Here is an 18,958-nt window from a genome sequence, read left to right on the forward strand (position 1 = left end):
ACAGTGCATTTTTCTTTGTCATTTGGAGACATAATAGAACGACTCAGAAGATGTAAAAATAAAATTAATATGGGAAACCATGGGAAGCCTGGCTTATCTGCTAGCCACATCCAGATGTGGCTCTTCCACCTTTATCTAGCACTGGCTTTGTTTTCAGAATACAAACTAGAAGGTAGCTTATACCTATGTATTTTAAAGGGGAAAAACCAAGGTTTTTGATTTAAAAAAAAAAAAAAAAAAAAAAAAAAAAAGGCTGAACAAACCTTCTCCGTAAGTGGGAAAGGGTCTTTCTTTTTAACTCCTTCCATTTCAAGCATTTATACTATGCCAACCATTTTCAACCCAATACACTTTATTATGATAATAATTGTTCTTTATTGCAGCAACATCTAAGGATCCCAAATAGGGTTCAGGACCCTATTATTTTAGGCACCATCCACGTGCCTAAATAAAACCAGCACTTCTGTTAAGAGCTTATGATCTTGACATATGACAAGGCTCAACAGTAGACAAGAACAAACAATTGCAGGGGAGGGATGGAGGGGAAGCTATCAAGAAAGCCAATGCACTGGGTGTGCTAAGTAGCACTGTCTGAACACTAAATGATTAGCTATTGTGAAGGGCTTTGTATAATCTGTAGAAATAGTTTTCACTGTGCCTTCTATATCACTTAGTTTTCAGTTTTTAAAATGCAAATGTGTTTGCTACACCTCTTGAATAAACTGCCTGTGTGAGGAAAAAAAGGCTGATATGGAATATGGCTTATAAGAAAAATGAAATATAGAATAAGTGAGTTTGGCTCCAGCTCCAACTGATACCAGTAGCTGAGTACATTTAGAAAATGTCTTAAGTTCTTTCGTCTTAAAAGGACCTCAAGGAATTTGGAATTACTTTTGCTGCTAATACCTTTACCATACATCCACTACATGTTAAACAGGTCTGAGAAAATAATACATGTATGCACAGTTCAACCCATTTATGAGTGAACACTGTTACTGTTACTGTTTCCCTTGTGTAATTTTTTAAAATATTGAACGTGGTAATTTGATTGCATACTGAAAAAGGGGTGGAATTAGTTTCCTTACCTGAATTGTAGAGTTCTCAGGTTTCTCTTTCTGGTCATGAATGAAATGATCATAACATCTTTCTCAGGATTTATTATCTATTAATTATTATCTATGGATTTATTATAATACACGTCGATGCCAGCTAGCATCCTGTAAATTTTCTGCTAGCCAATTATGTGAACATACCAATGAGAACAGATGAGCACAGCAGATCTGAAAGCAGAAATAGAGGGGGATACTTTTCTTTTTTGACTTAGCAAAACCTTGGCAGAAACTGTGTAGGTGTTGGCAGTTCTTTAGTTCAAGCTACTAACAGTGAAGTTTTAGAAGCATTATTATTTGCTTCTTTGAAGGAGGAAACATAAGTGGCAGAAAAAATACGTGGTACACCAAGTTCATTAATATGATGATGTTTGACCTTTAACAATATTTATCCAGTTATTATTTACATTTATATACAGAATCAGCATAAGATTGCTAAGACCAGGATGGACTGCATTTCCTGGATCAGTTTTGGTGATGCTTTGCAAATTACTCACATGCTGTGCTATTTCCATGATGAGTCAGAAATGTCCCTAAACTTTGCTGGAAGTGCTAGCTCTTCCTTATTAGCACACATGCATTTCATCATCAAATCACTTGTGAGTAATGATACTGAAAGCTTTTATGTAACACAGCATGTGGGATGGTAGAGGATTTAGGCTTGCCTAAAATGTACCTTCAAACAGTTATCTCAGGTGCGTAATACTGAACTGTGCTGAATATCTTGGCCACAGGAAGCCAGAGGATGATGTCAAGCATCTCCCTTCATCAAAGCCAAAGGGGTCCTTGGCAGCTGAGTACTCATACCCCTTTTATGGGTAAAATAACCTGTGATGAATCCCACCTCGGTGCTTGCCTCCTTTGAAAAGATGTGATGAGTGATGAGCAGAAATTCTGTGACAAAATTTGCAGGGGAGCACAAAGAGGTATGATGTGATGCACGGTCTCTACTTCTTTATTTGGCAGCCACAGCTGTTTCTCTGCCCTCCTTTCTTATTCTCAAGATGTAATCTTACTTCACTGTTAAATGAATTAATTCTATTGGCAAGGGATGTGGGGCAAACAACCAGAGCACAATGCAAGTCTTCTGAGAATTGTATAAAGGAAGCCTAGTGAGGGATATGTATATGCCTTCTGCATTTTGAAAGGGTCACTTCATTAGAAGAAGAACCCTTTTGAAAAGAACTTTTCTGGAAAATTGTGAAACCTGGTGTCTCCATCTCTCTAGTTTAACATGCTTAAAAGCATTGAATATATGAAGCTTAACTTTTGTCCTTTCCCTAACATTTCCTTGTGGCTTGCTCAGGTGGTGCCTTCTTTGATGTGATGGCTTCAACAAACAGAGTTTTTATTCACAGATAACATGGGGAGCCTGAGGAACTATGCCCAGCTGAGTGCTACACCAGACAATGATATGTCTGAGAGGTAGGCACTGCAACGATAAGTCGAGCCACTGTTGTTTCAGATTTAATCCCTTATACACATCTGTTTTTCTTATAAATTTAAAATTGCCTTTTCCCTCTCTGTAGAACACAACCCTCTACCATACACCACATATACAGACAGACACATCTACAGACACATGCACATATGCGTATGACAGAGATCTCCCTAAACCCTGGAGCAACAGCAAATATTATTTTCCTGCTAAGTTGATGTGCACTGCAGTCTGACACTATTATACAAGGTGGATTTTGAGAATTAAGAAGAAAAAATAAAACCTCCAGGAGAAAAAGCAAGCACTCGATATAGTCAGTGTCAATTAAAAAGGAGCTTCTGATGCAAATGCCACATCAGCACCAATTTTGTCACTTAAGAACTTTAAGATCAGAAGCAATTACCTTCAATAGCACCTTGTTTCTATGTGTCTACCCTTCATAGCCTTGGCTAGTAACTTGGCCTCCACCATAATTTACACTGACATCTAATTTCAGTGGATCTGCAAGCAATCTAACTGAAGATGGAGATACTGAAGAGTGAGGAGTACTGTTTTATCACTGCTGACATAAAGATTCATTATTTTTTGCCAATTCAGAAAGCGAATCTTATGGAAATGAAGACTTTTTGTGTGTATGTGCCTGTTTTGCATATCTCATTACTTGAATTATTTCTCGGTTTAGGCAAATGATTGCTGCCTTTAACTAGATGATTAAACACTCTAACATCTCACAAAGGGAAGAAAAACAGCCAAGTACTACGAGCATCGAGTAGATTTACCATTTTCAAGTCTCTGCAAAATGAGAGCAAAAGAAAAAGAGTGTATTCATTGCTAATCATATTCTTTGAAGTATGGCAGAGACCTGGCAATTTTATATTGTGCGTGAAAGTCACAGTATTAGACTAAGATTATTTTAAGAAACACTTTTATCATTTTCTAACTGACAGAAAGGGCAAGTCTGCCAGCCATGCAGCTTGATGTTTTCTAGTGAAACAGTAAAAGAACCCCACAATGATGTGATTAATGACTTGCATCCATTTTCTCTGATCCCCGAACTTGAATGCAGAGAACAGAGCAGATCTCTGTGCTATTATCCAGCCCGCTATTCAGACCAGACTAATGCCAGCAGAACTTCTCTTGCAACACTTGTTCCCCAAGCCAAGGCATTTGCATATCACAGAGAATAATGTTATGTAACACAGTTGTTGATTTCAGTGGTGTGAAGAGCTGTCAGTGTTGTTTTTGTCACAAACTGCATGGTTTTGGAGTAGATGTTATGAAAGTGTGTGTTCTTGCTTGTTATTTTACAGTATGTGAAACTGCTTAATTTTGTGAATCCAATCCACAATTAGTAAGAGAAATACTTGCAATTTTTACATGAGCACGTACTTTTTCAGTGAGTGTTCTGTAGACAGAGAAACAAGACAATTGTCGCAAAAGACAGCTCTTGCTTTTTTAATTGAGAATGCAATTGCCCTTGCTTACAGATCTGTTTCCTGGACTGTTTTGAGACTGTTGTAGGTCACTTTGATACAAACTCTTGCAGAATAGTGCAAAAGCCATAAATCACACAATTAGGCAGTTTTTGCTCTTGGTTCACTTCCTTAAGGTTCACCAGAGAAAGTGACCTGCTTTGCATTGAGACAAAAAACAGAGTACCCGAAAGCTGAAGGACACTCAAATCTGACAAGCATTGCATAAGGATGATGATGCTGAGGGCAGTTTACTTGCTTAGCACCTGACTTACCACTTTTGTCCACTCACACACAAATGATTGCCAAAAGGGAGAGAAAAAAACCCTGCAGTTTTGAAGGAAAAGAAACATGGGAGAAAGAAGTTTCTACTGATTCCTGTTGCAAAAGTAATTGGCTGCAGGTTCTGGAAGTATAAACCAAACTGATGATAATATAAAAAATGACAGTTTTACCACTTCAGTTTCTTGCTACTTTTCCATGATGGGAACTAAAATTTTTCTAAGATACAACCCGAAGTACAGAAGTTATAGCAAAACAAACAAATAAATACTGATGCAGATGAGTATACGGAACTGTGGCAGTCAGATCCCTGAGCTCCTAGTAGTTAATCTTCTACTATAACACAGCTGAACTGGCAGAAGAGGGAATGCATTTGGAAAGTTCAGGCATTTTTAATCCTGCTGTATATATTAAACTATTAATACCAAATTACAGGGAAAAATATATTAAACTATTAATACTAAATTACAGGGAAAAAGCACTGATTTGATGAGAAGCAACGAAAAGTTGCTTTCCCTACAGAAAGTATCAGTTAAGCCAGCCCTAACTGATTTAGTCAAAGGAACAGTATATTAAATCAGACTGCATCAGTTAGATGCACAAACCAGGGCCATGTAGAATAAAAAAAAAATCTTGATTTTCAGGATGCCTTTTGATACTCTAAACATTATCTTATTCTTTTATATAATTTCTATAGGTATGAAAACCTACATGGCATCAGTCCTAATCACACTTTTCCCATGTGCCTTCTGGAAGGTCGGGAAGCCAGTCACAATTATGTGACATGCTCACAGTGATGGCAAAACACAGCCCTCCACAATCCTCAGCCAAGGAAAAGTGACAAATAGCCTCAATCGTTTTGTCACACTTCACTAACCAGAACCAAAATGCTCTCACATTTCTTTAGTGGGAGCTTCTTCTGGGTACAAGGCAGCCTTCTCAGAACTGAAGATATCAAAGCAGAACAGAGACCAATGACCATTTTACCTTCTTTACTGATTTTTTTTTACTCAGTTACAGAAATGGAGGTCCTGAGAGCTCTGAAGAATAGCTAGATCTTTACATTATTCTTCATTCTTTCCCTTTGATTGTTAGTTCTCTACTGACTTCTAATAACCTTTCTGAGACACCAATTGATTCGATTAGAACAGGCACTCTCCACACAAGTTTTTCATGGTGCTTAGGATATAAACTTAAGAGAGTTTTATAACAGCAGTTTCAGAGTATTTAGACATAGTCACTAAAGACTGTGGATGAAGAAACTTGTTGAATACAATACACAAAAACATCTGACATTTTTCTTTTATTGACTTAATTCTAGATACTGCTTATTCTCTACGATAATAAAACAAAATCTTTGTCGTATCCAAATCTGATCAATGGGTTTTAGAAAAGTCTGCCCTGTTATCAGTCTTTTCTCAACATCATTTTTGATGCAAATCAGTTCCACTTACCTATACTATTGTACTCTTTTTATTTCTTTTTATTTCTTTTTCTTTAGTCTGCCACACGACTACAGTGTACAACTATGTACAGTACAGTGCAACTGTGTTGTCTTTACATTTATTTATGGCTTTCTGAAGAATGCCACTGCTCGCTTCCCCTCAGTGTAGCTACTCCTCCATTTTTCTTTTATGGCTATTACAGCAGTTTAATAGGAGTATTGGGAACTGCATTTTCTGTTTTGTCATTTAGGCTTTTTTCATCAATCTAGGAACATTTACATTGTTTCTCTCAGACCTCATCCAATTTATTCTGTGAATTATGTGCAGTAAATTTCATTAGTTGTACTGACTTCTACTCTCATCTATTTTTTTGTGTCTTTTTTTTTTTTTTTTTTTTTTTTTTGCTTTGTTATTTGTTTGTTTTAATGGGGCAGAGGGGAGGAAAGGATTTTTTAAAATTTGTTTTGTTATTCATTTTCCTGCCCTCTACATTTTTACCTCCTACTGCAGTCTTGCTTATCTGACCTTTTTTCTCTGTGTACTAAAAAATGATGCAGAGATACTGATATGTTCTCCACAAAACATTCTTAATTTCAGTTTCATTTCATTAGACCTATATAGACTGCTTTTAGAATCTCAGAATTCCAATGATTTAGCAGAAGTAAGTCTGAAGAAAAGGTAACTCAGAGACCTTTTCTGCTGCATGGTAGACCATCAGGGTTGGAGTTTTTCAGGGCTCTTCTCATATCATGTGCCCCAAAGCCTCTGCCTGCTTGTTGTGTTGCCACTTCCTAAGCTGTGGCATGTGAATGTTTCTGAATTAGCTTCCCTAACTCTAAAATGTCTTTAGCATTGCTCTGTGGTAGTCTAGCATTCAGTGGTAGTCTAGCTTTAACATTAATCAGATGTGTGAAATGTCTTGCTTGCCAGTCCCCACCAGTTATCTCTATAGGCAACAGAAGTCAAGACAGGAGAAAAAATATATTTATAAAATCCAAATGTTAACATAATCTCAGTTACTGTGTTTGGAGAAAGGAGAACATACATAAAAGAAAATCTGTATGTTAGATCATCTATAAAAGATTCCTTTCTTTCTTTGATCAAGTAAGCTGTCATGATGCTTAGATAGACTTGCACACATGAAGTTTTACTAAAGAAAATCTTTCTTCAGTAGTAATACTTTCAATGAAGGGGGTCCTTATTTTAGGGATACATATTACCTTATACTCTATCATTTTTATCCAGTTTCTATTCAGAATAAGATCTTCAGAATTCAGATTCAAACTAAAAAGTTGCTGTGGACTCTATCTTGAATGAATACTTGTCTGATTTACTGTTGATCATTATTTCCCATGCTAATTAACTTTCAGATACACTGATGTTCTTTAGGCATGACTTAAAACCACTGTTTTTCTAGGTATTAGGATGACCAGTTAATAATTAATCACAAATATACAAATCAGTAGGAAAATGCTCTTTTCCCCTAGGTGAGTGATTCAAAACTCATGTCATTATTATCATCTCCAAATTTTCTTTCTATCACTAGCCCTAATTTTCATTATTATTTTCACTTATTCCTGTCTATAACTAGAAAGTAAATATTCTTCTAAAAGTTGTGTAAGATTCCATCTCTTTGGATAACCACCTTAAATATAGTTATTGAATTATTAATAATTATTGAATTATTTTGTTCAGAATGAATCAACGGAAGTCATTTAGCCCTACTCATAGCAAGCTCAGTTTCAAAATTTGTTAAGGACCACACTGAACCAAATCTGAATATCTCCAGGGACAGAGATGTCAGAACTTGTCTGGAATCCTGATCCAATGCTTAAACCTCTCACAATGAAAACAGTTTTCCTTTGGCCCAGGCAACTTTCCTTTGCTGCACTTTGTGACAGTCCTCTGTTGTGTTTTTGCTTGTCAGCTCTGAGGCAAACTTGATTCTATCTTCTCTATAGCTTGCTGTTACATCACAGAAAGCAGCAATCTGATGACCCCTTAGCCTTCTTTTCTCCAGGCTGAACAAGCCCATTTCTCTTGGTCTCTCTTTATATGTCATACGCTGCTCCCTAGCCATCTTAGTCACCCTTTGCTAACGGGTGATTCCAAAAATACACGTTATTTTGGATGTGGCTTGGCAAGGGCAAAACAAAAGGAAATAACGACTCTACCTTCTGGCTACACTTTTGCTAATGTATGATCTTATCCACCCCAGACACAAGGGTATACGGCTGTGTCATGTTCCATCTTGTTCTTATCTGTAGAGGTGCCTTCTAACCAGTCACTGCCAGTCTTGCTGTTACTTGGGGTTAATATCATTCCAGAAGCAAAACTTTACCTTTGCCTTTGCTTTTCTCAACCTATCAAGCGTCCTCTTCCCCAGCTTGGTGTTGTGAGATAGATTATCCTTTTCCAAATATGTTCAGTAGCATCAGCACCAGTATGGAGCTAAAAGGACAGCTGCTTGTAACTGGTTGCCATTTAGACTCTAAACTGTTTAACTCAGTCCTTTGAGTGCAATAATCAAGACAACTTTTCATTTGCCTTGAAGTCTGTGTCCTTTTAGTGTGCCTATAAGCGTGCATGGGACATTGTGTCCAAAGCCCTTTTAAAGACGAGGTAAATGATGCACACTGCTTTTCCTTTATCTTCAGAGCCAGTTTTTTCATCATGGAGAGCAATCAAGATTAATTAGGATAATTAAGGATAATTATAGATAAAGGATAATTATAGAATTTTCCCTACCTTCCATCAAGTTCAGAACCCACATTTTACATCCTTAATTTCGTGGTTAGTTTGCTATTCCAGTTTCCAGATCTGCACTGGTGACACATATTAATTCCCCCAAATAATTAGTCCTAAGCTGCATAGATTTGTCTCTTCTCATGTATCTCAGGTTCTCTCTTTTCTGTTTCATTACCTTTCTTTTTCCCCTTGAAAACTCTATATATCATTCATACAAGGGCTGTTCTCAAAGTAATGTCTTCTATTTTATTATATTTGCCTACAAAGTCAGAAGCAGACTGTGGTAGTTGGCGGTATGGCAGTAGAGGATGAACCTTCCTACCAATATTTCTTTACATTTTGTTTCTGTGCAACAGATGGCTGCAGAGGGGCAGTCTGACAGAATGGAGTATGACATGGAAGAATGTGTGAAGCAAAGGGGTATCACTGAATTCCTCCATATGGAAAAAATTGTACCCACTAGTATTCATGAATTCTTGCTGAATGATTTTGGAGACCAAACAGTGGATGTGAACACAGTAACAAGATGGTGGGTGGTGTGCTTCAGCAGAAGTGATAGCAATGTGAAAGTTAAGCCAATTGGTGCAGATTTTTACAAGTGCAGCATAAAGGCTCTTGTTCATTTGCTGGCAAAAATGCATTGCTGAAGGTGTTGACTATGTTGAAAAAATGTTTCATAGCTGAGAATATTCTCTACTGAATAGTGTTATTGCATGCACTCTTTGTATCTGCTTAAGTTTTCATGGAAATAAATAGGAAGAACTACTTTCCAAGTGGCCTACTTATTACTCTTTAGGCTTTAGTCTCTAACTACATCTGTCTTCTGTTCTTGAGATACTCATTCCTTATTTCAATACTTGCACTACAACTTTTGCTTGGCTCTTTTTATCATTTTGGAGCTGCAATGCTCTTTGTATAGAAAGACATTTATAGCTTGGTTGTATTTACCTTTGAACAGATTACTGGCACAAATATTACTATATGTCAGCTTGGCATAGAACTATACACTAGCTTAATCATAGCTATTATTTAAAAAGCATAATTTGATTTATATGGACTAGAAACATGCTTTGTATAGCTTATTGATAGGCAGGATAACTCCTGTAAAATTGGTAAACACGTTTCACATACAAAAGATGGAACTGTACTTTTAAGCTGAAATGCTCCATAGTTTTGTAGCAGCAGAAAAATGTATGTCTACATTTGCTATTTCAGTTGCTGGATTCCCATTTTACATATTTGTATTGTAAATGTGAGTTTTAAAAGAGAACGATAACCTACCATATATATTACTTTTTTTGCAGGCTTTGATTTGTACTGAGGTAATTGTTTTATACCTCAAACCTGAGGGATCATTTATAATAGTTTCAGATAGTAAAAGAGATTATTGTAGCAAATGAAACTTGTCTAAAAACTAACAGAAGAAAATCTGTTTGGTGTTCAGTTAAAAACAAAATGACTTTGCCATATATCTTCACTCAGAATTTTGGCTATAATTCTTCTGGCTCACATAGTTGCAAAAGAAAAAGGGATACATGCCTCTCCTTCTCTCCATTTCTTATCTGGAACTAAACAATTATGCTTAGAAGAAATCATTTAAAGGACAACCAATTTCACTGCAAGCATCTAGGCCTCCAGCAGTTTAGCATGACTCTTGCTGCAAAGACATCGGTAAATGTGTGTTGTTGCTGCAGTGTGCCTCCTAGTGTTTTCTGTAATTCTGTGACAGAAACCACATTACTTTCTGCCTGCTGAGTTCAATACTGTATTTCAGTAGTTACTACCGTAATGGACATATTATTCTCACTGAAACAGTATGCCTGGGAAACTAGGTAGATACTTCTCTGTGTGTGTGTAAATGCAAACTGTTCAGATTTATGTGGTTTTATCTACAAGAGAATATGTAACAGAGAGAAACAGACAGATTCTTTTTGATAAAAATGTATATAAAGTGTATTTTTGAGAGACGAACACCAAACATTCTGATTGTCTAGTGTATTAATTTTGAAATAGATACCTTTTCTCTTGACTATAGAATTCCTTCAATAAGATAGTCTTTTTCCCTGAAGAAGTGAATTATGATAAATGGATAGAAAATTCTGTACTTAACTCATGGGTTAGTGTTCAAATAACTTGACAATCCCATCAAACGTTTCTGTCTTTAGAGCTGATAGCATCTGAAAAGCAGGTGGATGTATAGAAAATATTGAGTCACAGCCTGAACCACTGATTGAGCACCTGGGAAAAGGACCTGGTCAGCACTGGGAGCACAGGTGAAGGCAATTCACCTGTGTGACCAGAACAGGAGGAGCCTGGTTCCACCTCTCTTAGTCCTCATTTAAGGGCTGACTGCCACTCTGGAAGGATCTCTTTCTGGAGATTGCTTGTTGGTGGAGCTTTACCCTGTGAACCTAGAATCTTCTGATATGGGTGAGCAATCTTCTTCCCTTTCTTTACAGCACCTTTCTATCCTGTTGGTCCTTCTGTCATTATTATTATTCTGTCATTACCCTTGTAGTAATACATTTCTCATTGTTTTGAACTGTCCAATTGCTCTGGAGGCAAACATCCTAATCTCTGTATTTAAAATAGTATATGTAAGTCTGAACTGTTTGTGTCTCTAGTGGGAAGAAGGCGTTCTAACCCATACTTTCTGTGTCTGGACGAGTTGCATTACAGCTGGCTTCTAAAAGATTTGCATGCAGATCCAGAAACCGAAGTCCAATAACCTTAGTGACTGCTGAAAAAATCTTGCAATAAATGAAAACAAATAATATCTGATTACAGCTGAAAGGCAAATTAAATCAATCAAGACACCAAAGCACCTGTAGTCACAGATTTCCTCATATTGTTATGAGAGAACTTGTCATCTTCACCAAGAACAGAATTTATTTAAGGTGAGATTCCCTGTTTTATGTTGACTTCCCCTGCCTTTTTTTTTTCCTGGAGATTTTACTTTGGAATTCTTATATCAGTTGTCTAGTAAGCATAACATTTTTATGTCTTAAGGGAACCAATTTTTTGTATATCATTCTCATGAATATGTTTTCAAGCTTACCCTCCACAAGATAGAATGAAATAAGAACAGTTTTCTGTATAGAAAGTATACTTAAATCATAAAATAGAAGGGAATATTAAAAAACAAAACAAAAAAACAAAACAAACAAAAAAAAACCAACAATAACAACAATTGAGAATGCTATTTGCATGTTGGACAGCTTTAACTTTTTTTTGTCCATACTTATGGCTGCGTGTTCTTTAATGCCATCATCAAATATCTTTATATCTCCCTGGAGAGATCAGTAATTTTTCTTAAACTTGAACTTCTACAGTTCTAACTAATCTAATTCTGTTATCACACATCATTTTCCACTCTATTCTATCCTTTTCCACTGAGGAAAATCTGAATGAGTTCTTCTTTTTTTTTTTTTTTTTTTTTTTTTTCCTTCTCTCCAAAGAGAAAACTTCTTGGGACTAGCTCAGACGACGTTTGTCAGTCTCAACAGAATGATTTGGTCAACAGCCTGAGCATGTTAAAACAGGGTGGTATAATGGGAAATATTGCTTAAAGTGTTTCTTAAAGCTTATATAGTCAAAATTAGATCTGGAGTAGTAGCAATTTAGAAAGTAAGCAAATCAAACTTAAACTGTGTCAGTCTTGAGGAACACAGAAATATGCTGAGATCATTTATTTAGGTGCCTATAGATGCTTCACAATGCTTTTTCTGCTAATGCTGGTAAATGACTTCAGATTTATTAAATAAGGGGAAAAAGAGTAGTTATCCATCAAAGAAAACAGACAGCTGGTGACTTATTAGATGTCAGAAATCCAAACTGAAGGAAGTTCAGGTGTCTCCTTGAAATCTCCACTGGTGCTATAATGAATGAGTTAGAATTCAGAAAAGGAAGAAGGAAATCCACTCCTTCAGCAGGAAGGAAGTGAAGAAAATACTGATTTGTCTGTTTCTGTTTGTTTGTTTGTTAAATCTGCGGCAGTCCTTGAGCTTAAAAACAGTAAGATGATGATTATTAGGTCATCAGTTAGGCTGAAAGGTATTGAATGTCTAAGTGTTCCTTCTACACTGGCTAAGTAGACCAAAAAAAATTCTTTCTGATTAATTTGTCAAATGTACTTGAAAAAGGGAGAGAGGGAAGAAGTGTACATTTAAGGTTATTCTCAAACTGTGCAAATCTGTATTTACACATATTGGCATATACTATAGAAGTAATCAAGAGTGAAAAAGGAGCGTAAGAAGAAAATAAGAAAAAATGGTGGTAATACTGAGTTGCTGGATATGCAGTTGAATATATGAATAGAAAATATACTACTGACATAATCAGAAAATCTGTTTTTCTGGGGTAGCAGGTTCCTGGATAGGACAACAAATCTATCTTGATAGAGGCCATTTTACAGAAATAAGGAATAATTTAGAAATGTCTTTAAATTCAGAGCAAAAACTCAGGTCAGCTAACAAAATAGATAACATCGTGTATATTATTTCTTTTGGGTTTTAGCTTTACTGGATAAGTTTACAACCAAAAATAATTACACAGGAGTATGAGCTAAACTTAACTTTACAAATCAATTGTAAGTGGTCACTCTGAAATATGGCCAAATAAAAAGCAGTTTTCAAGCAACTGGATAGACTTGCATTTTTCAAATGTGGGCTCAAATATATCTAGTAAGGGCAGAGCTCGTGCCAAGAACTTACATCTTACATTCTGATTCAAGATCACTTCTGCTTCAGAGATATTGTAGTGCTATGATGGATTGCTGCAGTCTGCTTGAAGGACTCTTGGATTACTGCTCTCTGATTTCCCAATATTGAAGAGCTAAATGTAAAGCATACTGCCATCACTGCTGGTAGTGCTCCTATTGATGCTGGGAAATGTTTATTTATGCTCATTATGCTATACTTGAAGTCTGACAGCGGGGGTTATGTTTTATTCACCTTTAGAGTTTCATGATGGAAGCATGCAGGAGGAGCATCACAGGAGACTTTATATGGGCTTATTACTTTCAGACAATCTTCCTAAACAAGGGAATGATCTTCACAGAGGGGGCTACTCTGTCTTTTGGACTTCTATAAAGTGAGGGAAGAATGCAGAAGAATTCTTGTTTTAACAGGTTGTGAGCAAATAAGTACTGAATATTTTGTAATCCTTAGGGTTTTTCTAGTTAATAGAATCAATAGAATAATATAGATTTCTGACAAGAAAGAAGAGTTTCAGCTTCTCTAATGCTGAAAGATATCATGTTTCAATACAGTGAGGTCCAGAATGATGTCTTACTGCAGCAATGAATGTGCAGATGACTATTAGGAGAGAAACATAGAAGATAATTTTGAAATTCTTATATAGTTTCCATTTGAACTTTAATATACCTATTAAACAGCAGAATTTTCTCTTACCACTGTGTATGTACTTCTTTCAATTGTTATTCAGAGTGATTTAAATGATAATAGCCACATATGCATATTTTTGAATGTCAGATTGCCTATGTTTTTTTCATTTTAATGCTTGTCTGCTTTTTATAGCTTTGGTTATTTTTCTTACAGTGCTTAAAAGGTGAGACCAACAAAAAGAAAAATGGTCTGGTCTGAGTGTTCTTGAGACATAGTGTGAAATGTAGCCAGGAACAGGTTTTTTCTATCTGGTTAATCCACAACCAGATAAGTCATATAATAAATGACAGTAATCCAGAAGGCAGAATGCATGTGAGATTGATAAAAGAGGGTCTTCTGATTAACCTGATCAATCCCTGAATGATAATGTAAAAAGCCTGAGCAAGCACCTGTGATTTATGTATTAAAATTAGGAGCATGATATTGGTGTTCAGCCTTTTTGGTTTCATTTTCTGGATTCAAATGCTGCAGTGGTACACTTCTAAAGCTAGTTTAAAGTAGCGCTGTAGTTTTAAAATGCACTTCTTCATAGTGATGTTCTTGAAGTAAGCTTAATTTCCCAAAATTAGAAAAAGTGACAACTATTGATGCATCATTATCTGAAGTATACTGCACACTTTATGTGGAAGAATGACATTAAATAGTTAACTTGACAATTTGGATGAAACCATGCCAGTAATAAATAGGGATTATTTGCAGTTGGAATAGGCTTCTATCAGCTCTTTTTTTATGAATATGAAAATACTGTCTATTTGTGATGATTTCCTACCACTGGCCATCTATGCTAGAGCATGTAGCTCTCTCACTTCCCCTCCTTAAAGAAAGAGGGGGAAGAAAATGCAATTCCAAAGGGCTAAAGCTTTCTTCCATCTAATGGTGAGCCTTACAGAAGGAGGTTTTAGTAGCAAGCTTGCTCAGTTTTCATCCTTTGAAATCCTAATTATAAATGTAACTAGAAGCTTCTCCATGGACTAGATCAAAGTATAAACTATTATCCCTGACCAGCAACTGCTTTCTACCTCATGAACAGTACATTTAAATGTACAAGCTTGAGGTTTTAAGTTGAAATTTCCACAGTGAGATCAGGGTCATAATCAGCATTCAGAACAGGAAAACTGAAGAGTCTGTAGGTATACATTGGTATCGTTTACAGGAACTTGTACTGAAACTGGCTTCTCAAAACTTGCTGTTCCTATTAAGAAATCCCAATTCATAGAGGAATGAGCCTCTGACTATGGTGTCACGGGTTCTGTGGGATCTAACTCCTTGGCTCACCCAGGCTGTTGGCTTTGCCATAATTATAACTCCATTTTTAGATTCTAAGTTATGACAGGTTATGCTATTTCTTTTTGTTATATGAACCACAGCTCTAATCATATGGTAATTGCTTCAACTTGCTTATAAGAATAAAACAAAACAATAACAATACTTCCGATGTGAACAAAAGCTTTATTCTGGGTTCATTTGCTCCTTGTGACCTACTGGCATGTGTTAGGCTGCAAGTCACAGCAGAGTTAAGTCTCTGTTTCACATGCTGCCCAAAAATGGGCAGAGTCTTATTTGATGAAAAGCAGAACATAAGCTGTTAATTTATGATTCAGGCATGAGGGCCCCTCAGGAAAATCCACTCTCCATTCTCAGAAATCTAAGCAGAATTCAGTATATTTCAGAATACAGTACATCAGGTCTTGCCTCTACCTATTCCAACAAAAGAAAATAGAAAACATTTCTCAAAACCTTTGTAGGACTAGAGATTTTTTGACATACCTATTTATTATAGGTCAGTGAAGGCCCATTCACTCCTTATACCTTACCAGTGTTAGAGTTTAAAAATATCCAGAAAACCTGAGAAGTTCTATATCATATGACATGATAGCTCATCCTTGGTCTCATAAGCCCTATAAACTGTACTTATAGCAATAGTCTGCATGTGAGAGTAATGGGACATTAGAGAAACAGATGCCCTTGGTTTCTGTATTTGTTGTCCTAAAAAGAACCATAATACTATATCTGCCATCACAGAAGAAGCTTCTCATTAGACTAGAAAAATAATAAAAACCATTTTTTTTCAGGAATTCTGCCAGGAATCTGCACTTCATCTCTTCCTCGGGTTTTCTGTTTTAAAACATAAAGCATAACCCTCCCCCAGACAGTTTAAGCCAAAACGTAAGTTAAAATGCTTGTGTTTTTAGTCCCACAAGTCAGGAAGGAAATAAGATGAACCAAATTTACCAATTGGTATTTATTCAAGTTGATGCTAATTCATGATACAGTTATTATCAAGGTTAACCTTACTCCACAAGCTTCTGGTTGTTTTTCTTTTTTTTTTCCCCCTATTAGGGCAAGACACAATTACAGGGGAAAGAACAGGGGGAGAACTTTGCTTTATACTATAACCCAAAACTAAGCAAAAAAAAATTAGAGATGATCCAAAACAGACTTCAGTAAAAACATGATATATTCTTTCCCATGATACAGGAGCGAAGGTTTTCAAGATGCTGTATAGTAGGAGTGCCTCTGCATAACTTTATCATTAACCATTCACTAACAACCATAGTCTCCTTCTCAATATCCCTTCTGTAATTGTAAGCTTACCTGTTATGCTTTTTTTTTTTTTTTAAAAAAAAAATCACTAGATCCCATTTTAAATTACTGAACCTTGAAGGATGCAGTAGGTGAGTGATCCTTTCTGATCCTAAACCTACCTTTAAATTTAATAGGGAGAGCCACCTTGGGAAGAATCACTCGCTCTGGGTCATTCTTTACATTTTCCAGAGATTATATACAGAGGAAAAAATGAAAAAGGAATTATGTTCAGGCTCTGACATCTATTGCCATTTCATATAGTGGCCAAGATTAGGATAAAAGTAATGGCAGAAAGTACTATGTTCTTGAATCATTCCTTCTGGCATCTGAGGAAGGCTACAGGTAGAATCAGCAAGTTCCCTCAGTCCCTGACCTTGAGTCTACCTGAGCCTTAAATGAGGGCTTACCACTAAACTAGAAAACTCAAAATAAGCTACTCATCTCTGCCTTGATAGAGTGGCTTTAATCAGCTGTAATTGTTCCTCTTAAAATACTATTTTGCTTAACCAAAACTGAAAGCTCTTGAAACTGTTCTCCAACAGTCATTTTTTGTTATTAACAAAATGTACATGATATAAGGGAGCTTTGGAGGATTCAGTGACAAACCAACATCTTTCTTAATTCTGGCCCAATACTTACTTTATTTTTAATAGTAATGCTTAGTCACTGTTATTAGATTAGGAAAAAAAAAAAAAACTATTATCCCTTCTAGAATCATCACTCAATGACCTGATTAACCTTATGGGACTCAGAACTTCTCAAAACCTCCTCTGTAATTTTAATTTAGGCTTAATGAAAGATTCATAGTCAGCTGTCACAGCATACAAATTATTCCTCATTTATAAAAACAGCATTGTATAACAGTTCTTGCAGGATATAGCAAGAAGAATAAACTCTTGTGTCCATTGTCTGTTAGCTACAGCACAGGACTCCAGCAGCATATCACTAATATGTGGATTAATATTAATGCAGGGACAGAGATAAATTCTTTTTTCTGACATCGATTCACTCTACATCAGAATGAGCTCCTATGCAGCTTTGGCAAAGGACAATCTTTGACTGTTTTCCACAGACTTATGAAAAACCTCAGATAACTTTTCCAAGCAGGGAAAAAGTATTAATCCTTTCTTTCATACTGAAATTTACCCAAAGCAGACAGCACGCGAGAGGAAGATCCTATTTTTCTCAAGTTCATTATGTAACCCTGACTCAAGTGTGGGTTTAAAAGCAGCAAACACTTCAATCTAGTATTCAGACCAGAATGAAATAAGAATCAAAAGAATAATCTTTCCAGAACTAAGCTTCATTTTACCATAGCAAACTCATTGATCTGCAGCAGCAAACTTAACAGTGCGACCCTGCTGTCATAGCCCTGATCAGTCTCATCAGGTCCCTCACCATACCCTCTGCCCAAACCATTTAAGCCCACATCCTTGCGCTCCTACTCTTTGGATGAGCCCTGTTTCTGGCTTCTGCTGCTCTGCCTTGCTGGTTCTATTTCTGAGTGTTATCGCTCGTGGCCTGTTGGTTGCTGGGATGTTACTGTCATTACTCTGACCTAGCTTCAGAATTGGTCTTGAAAACAGAGATCCTCAGGGCTGCCCATGCTCTTCACTGTAAGTATAAACTTAACATCCCAATAAATGTGTCTTAAGACGACTACTTCTGAATCTGTTCCTTGTACTGATTTATTGATCCTGATGGTTCTCTTTTGGTCATGTTTTTGGGTGCCTTTTACTGGATGTAAAATGAAAGAACATCCAGTATGATTTCAGATCTAAGAATCAGATTTCAGAATCTAAGTATACAACAATTTGTGTTGTTAATATTATGAGCTTGTATATGCTAGGCACAAATGTCTGCTATGACACAGTCATAGAATGAATTTCTTTTATTTAGGCAGCTGCTTGTCATACAGGGCAAGTCATATGGTAAGCCCCTGCTGCTACTAAAACCAGTCTGATCCTTTGCCAGAGGGACAAGTTGTTACCCTCCTGCTTTTTTTCTTGCTAGCCTTCTTAGTAGTAAGAAAAATCCTAACTTCAAGGAGAATATATACTAGAATATCTTACAAATTACTTATACAATTAGGCCAAGTCTTTTGTCCATGGTGCTTGCAAGAACCCAATAGACTTTCTGTCCATAAAGCTTATGCTAATACTTGCTTCAAGTTCATTTGAGATGTTATGATACTGTCTGGGATTAGAATAAGATAACCGTTTGCAATTTCTGGCATTTTACACTTGTCTACCTTTGGGACATTATATGGACAAGTGATTAGATTCTTCAGCCTCTGCTTCGCTCATATTAACCATAACCCTAGCTGTAAACAAGTCTAAAAATGTTCTCCTCTGCTAGCAGCAGTTCCTTCTAGATCTTCATGTAATTTAACTCTAAACCTATCAATGGAGAGTGATTCACTTTCATGGGACTCACAGATACGCCACAACACTGTAACTTTCTGGTATGGCAG

Source organism: Tetrao urogallus (genome assembly GCF_951394365.1).
Source record: "Tetrao urogallus genome assembly, chromosome: 2".
Classification (NCBI taxonomy): Eukaryota; Metazoa; Chordata; class Aves; order Galliformes; family Phasianidae; genus Tetrao; species Tetrao urogallus.